The sequence below is a fragment of the Anomalospiza imberbis genome, chromosome 4 (assembly GCF_031753505.1).
Source record: "Anomalospiza imberbis isolate Cuckoo-Finch-1a 21T00152 chromosome 4, ASM3175350v1, whole genome shotgun sequence".
Classification (NCBI taxonomy): domain Eukaryota; kingdom Metazoa; phylum Chordata; class Aves; order Passeriformes; family Viduidae; genus Anomalospiza; species Anomalospiza imberbis.
In genome coordinates this window covers 52,930,971-52,936,172 of record NC_089684.1, presented here as the reverse complement: position 1 = coordinate 52,936,172, position 5,202 = coordinate 52,930,971, and the positions used below count along the sequence as shown (strand labels likewise).

At 38.9% G+C, this 5,202-nt stretch overlaps 1 long non-coding RNA gene across 1 annotated transcript; it reads left to right on the top strand.

Moving 5' to 3' along the window:
- The first annotated feature begins 3,004 nt into the window (after positions 1-3,004).
- Positions 3,005-4,700, top strand: LOC137473443 (uncharacterized). The gene is made up of 3 exons (XR_010998800.1): positions 3,005-3,197; positions 4,058-4,251; positions 4,539-4,700. It is a non-coding gene; the product is annotated as an uncharacterized lncRNA (long non-coding RNA).
- Positions 4,701-5,202: the final 502 nt, after the last annotated feature.

Below are 5,202 nucleotides of genomic sequence, written 5' to 3'. Positions count from 1 at the left end.
TTTTGAGAACTGACATGAAGGTTGTTAACAAGTGATATCCTCCCAGAAATGGAATTTTGGAGTGAGACAGGCAGCAGAAATTAACACTTAATTAACATACTAAAATGCCTAAACATTGAAACTCATTTCAGTCAAGCAAAAAAAGATATGAAAGAACTCAAAAATACAGACACATTAACTTAAACATGATCAAATATTTAGTTGCTAGATTCTAAAAATGGTCTTTGAATTCAAGTTGTTTTCTTTTGGCTTTCAAATAGACTTATAAAAGAGAAAATTAAAACCAATGATGGCTTAGGTTGAGAAAGCAGTTTTACATGGTTCATAATTAATTTTTTATTGGTTCACAGTTCATTATTTCCCGGTGTGCAATCAAAAGCCATTTTGATTCTGACATGAATCAGTCTTTTTTCTGATGTAACCACAGAAATTAACCCATCTGAAAAGAAACACAGTATTGCAGTGCTGAAAAACCCCTATATCTTCAATGTAAATAGAGCTAAAGGAGATTTTATTGTCTAAGACATCTTTCATTTCAAAACCTTCAGCATAAGTCATTAACAGTCACACAGGACATGAAGTGAAAGGCCTCCAGGTGTGGCACCAATCACTCTGTTCCTCTGTGCATGCTGTCTCCAAAAGCAGATAGTTCTCAACTGTACCCAGAATTGTTACTTCAGGCTGACCTAGGGTTTTCAAGTGAGTAAAAACTTTTGCTTGAATTTGGGTTTTGTTCAAACCCTACCACATGACAAGAGCAAGAAATTTGCAGTGCACTTTTTTAGGGAAGTAATAATTGCCTTTTGTCTATTATCTGCTGGCCACCTGCAACAGGATTAGAGGACACAGTCTTGAGCTGCAGCAAGAGAGGTTTAGGTTGGACATTAGGATGAAATTCATCACAGAAAGGGTGATTAGATATCAGAATGGGCTGCCCAAGGAGGTGGTGGGGTCACCATCCCTGGAGGTGTTTAAGGAAAGACTGGACTTGGCACTCAGTGCCATGGTCTGGTTGACAAGGTGGTGATGGGTCCACAGGTTAGATTTGATCTCGGAGTTCTTTTCCAACCTAATAGATTCTGTGGTTCTGAGTGATGTTCATGTAGATTACTAAGCCATGTCTGACATCAATTATGACAGCATTCCCATTAAGTTTGTGGGATAATTGCAGTCCTAATGTTAGGAAAGGATTTAAGGATTTTGCAATCATTGCATTGTCTCAAATATTGTATTCTGCTTAGGACACCCTGGCATGTTAAACTGCAACTCACTATTTATGACCCACTGTCTTTCTCAGCTGGTACGTGACCCCATGGAGGAAAACAGCTTGATTAAATTGGGATATACCAACCTGTAGAACAGGGTTTGAGTGTTATGGCCTGTGTGTTTATACTGTAGGAATGTCAACTTATACTTGGACAAACAGACTTCAGACTTTCCCCCAGGTTCCATAAAACTGAACTCTCTGGCCAAAGGCAACTGCAAAGTCTCTGTGTGGTTATTGTGTTAATCCAAGGAGGTGGATGCATCACACTGGAAAAGTTTGCAGTTTGTAGTTTAGGTCCTCCATTTCCAATTATATCCTTGTATGGAAAAAATCCCTGAGCACAGGGAATAAGGGACCCTCCAATCCTCTTCTGCCAGTTTGGCCGAAGCCCCTTCATTAAGGCTCAACCCATCTTCTGTACCAAAGAGATGGAAGTGACATTAATGGGAACAATCACCCATCCTTTCTGCTTATCTCTGAGACAATGCATGTAGGTAACCATGCAGTCTGTGTGCTGCTTGATCCTCCACCCCCATGCCCTCAATTATTTCTGTAGCAGGATCTCAGCTGAGCAGAAAGGCATTACAGCAAGGAGGTGGGCTCCCATCTGCCTCAGCAGGTAAAGAAACGCTCCTGCAAAAAAAAATGTGAGGTCTCACAGGTCTGGAGAGAGTTAAGGGATGGAGAGCAGTCATTACCACTCTGCCAAAGAAACTCTGACATAATGAGTTGCTAAATGATCCCAATCTCCACCACACTGTGTTTGGGCTATGATTTTCAATTCTGCAAGGAATTTGGACCACAAATCTTGAATACTGTCACTTGTAAAAAAGCTTGTAAGTTATAATCCACATATATTAGTTCTTGGCTAATCACATGCAATTATTATCAGACCAAAGCTGTAATTTGCTTTATACTCTGGACTTCACACTCCTTGAAAAGCTTGGCAGCTCAAGGTGGCACCACCTTTTGTGCCATGGCTTTGCACAGTCACATGATTTGACCACAAGCACTTTGGGAAAACACAGGGTATATAACTGACTGTAAAAAGTCACAGACACACAGAATGAGTGCGCTTATTGTCATCATGAGACACAATTTGCTGAAAACAGAAGTTTAGAATTAGTGCTGGAAGTTAAATATACTGGCTATTTCTAAGTGAAACCAATCCTTTAAACACTTAAGGCTTGCTTAATTTTCAGCATATGCCACCAACTTCAAAGAAGGGTCAAAGTCCAATAGTTTGAAGTAATGACAAGTAAGAAATGCACTGGAATATTGGCTAAAGAAGAAAATATTACTATGGCAAGTGTTTTTAAGTGCTACTTTTATATTTAGCTTTTCAAGTTCCTGGCACATGTGCAAAATTTCCATTTGAGATGACACATAAAATTGCCTTTTTAGCATAAAAGTCTGAAAAAAGCTAGAGGACACTAGTATATTCTATGCCCTTTCCTCTCTGATTAAATATTTATTATTAGGATAATTATTCTCTGACAACCAAACATGACTGTTAAGCAAATGTTCCTTAAAGAAATAACTGCCTGGAACAAAGTGTTGTTTTACCACTTCTACCACCAGGCCTGGTTTACATACATAAACAAAACAATTTATACTTAGAATATACCCAGACATGGTGTCACTGGTTTCTCCTTCCCTGAAAGGCTGACTTACAGGGCCTCAGGCTTAGGTTATTGCTCTGTGGACAGACACTTGTGTCAGAATGGGGTATTTGTGTCAGAGGGAGCAATGATACATTATCATCACAGTAAATGTGAGCCAGAATAAAGGCATCTGAATGACTAAAACCAGTAATTAAAATGTCTTCCCTTCTTGTATGTGGCAGTCATGATTTAATATCCAGGACAGAAACAAGCATGACTGCAGTAGCAAAGGAGAGGTCAAGGATTACACAAAAACATTTCCTTAGGTCACCAATTTTGTAACATGCACAAATCACAGTCACTCTGTGCTTGCACTCAGTGTCTGGTTTTTTACCTTTTATCACTTATTTGGTATAAGATCTTGAGCAAAAGATTTGGACAGAGGAAGGAGAAAGGAGGGTGTGAAGAAAGAAAAGGCTGGTTCAGATTAAATATTGAAATAGCTTAAAGAAGCAACATAAGAGATGCTTGGGAAGTGCTTAAGAAAGCACTGCAAGAGGAAGGAGGAGTGAAGAGTCTGGAGATGTCTTTTGTGTGAGGAATCCGTGACTCTGAACATCACTCTGAGTCACCTCCCTTTTCTGTATTTTAATCCCAAACACATTAGATGAATGACTTCGACCTTGTTACAAATCCTAGAAAAAGAAAAAATTAGTCATACTGCTGTATATCTTTTTCCTGAGGAGACAATATCTCAAATGATAATCACTTTCATTTGCAATAATTTTTTCTTGGGTAAATAGCTCGCTCTGGTCTGTTCCTTTTACTCTTAAAAAGCTGAAGATAAATTCCATATATAATTAGTAAAATTTCTATTTCTCATGAAGAGTTTAGATGATAAGTGCAACAAAACAACAACATACAAAATATTAACTAAACCTTATATTTCCTGCCAAACCATGGTAACCTATAACCCCTGAAATATTACTAACTTGTGTAGGGGTTTCTGTTATAAAACACTGACATTCATTCGTCAATAAAGCTGAGAGAAAAAATAAAAAACACACCCAAAAATGGGCCACAAAGATTATCTGGGACCTCTCATTTAGGAGTCTTTTCCTATCAATCACAGTCTCACTGTCCCCTCAGTGAGAGAACAAAATGATGGGATATTTCACCTTTCCAGATGACCAGACCACTTTGCTTTCAAGAATGTCTAAGTGAGAATACATTGCAGCTGGTAGCACTATTGAGAACAGTTGGATAATCCTTCAGTCTCGAGCACTGACAGAGCAGCTTCAAAGCATTCCCTGCCTATCTCTCATCCTCGGTGTCGGGCTGTGCCGTAGGCGATGTGACAGCTCAACATGTGCGGCGTAGGTAAGAACGTATGTCGGTGGTCAGAGCTGGATTCTGTCTCAGGGAACTGCTGTATGGGTTTGTGTGCACACGCACAGGTATTTCCAAGGTGTGGGGGGAGCGAAAACATGTGAAAGGTTCATTTGTTTTTACAGCTGTAGGTATTATAAGGAAAGATACAGGGTTTGAGCTCGTTTTGTTAAATGTCTGGTTGAGCATGGCCTATTTTCACCTGGTTTCTAACAGTAATTTATGTAGCTGACATTCATAGGATTTCCAAATTCCCAAACAATGATTTCATTGTTTAGATTAGTTTCCTGCTTGGCCAGAGCAGTTGGACCAGATGCCCTCCAGGCATCCCTTCCAACCTCTGCAATTCAGTGGTTCTGGGACCAATGTGACAGTGAGCTGTAAGGTACACCCCAGCTGAAATGTTAAGGTTTATGTGAGTAGCCTTTGGAATTTCTGTGAATTCAAAATGTGCTATTTCTTCAGATATTCTCATATTTAGAAATGCAAATAATATGATCACATCCTACCAAAATGAGAGCAAAATGAAACTCCTTAGAGATTTTGTATAAGGCAAGTTCTTTATCGGATTCCTATTGCAATGATGGCAATACAGTGATGGCGACACATTTAGACCAGTAAGTAGCATTTTTAAATAAAAGACATGATCTCTGTTACCACAAAAAATCACTTCAAATTGTTCTCAATATGTGCTATTTACAAGGCTGACTTTGTGATCTATAGATCCCTTTTAGACCTCAATGAATCAGATTAACTCTACTAAAACTCATGAACTTCTTACAGAAGCTTGCACAGATGAAAAGGAAACTAGGGGTTGGCATCTCACTTTGCATCTCATAATCCTCTTTGCATAATTCTGCTGATTTCAGGAATGATACCATTTCTGAGATACAGGAGGAAAAATGGTAATAAAAATGCTAATTCTGCCTTTCATATAAATGA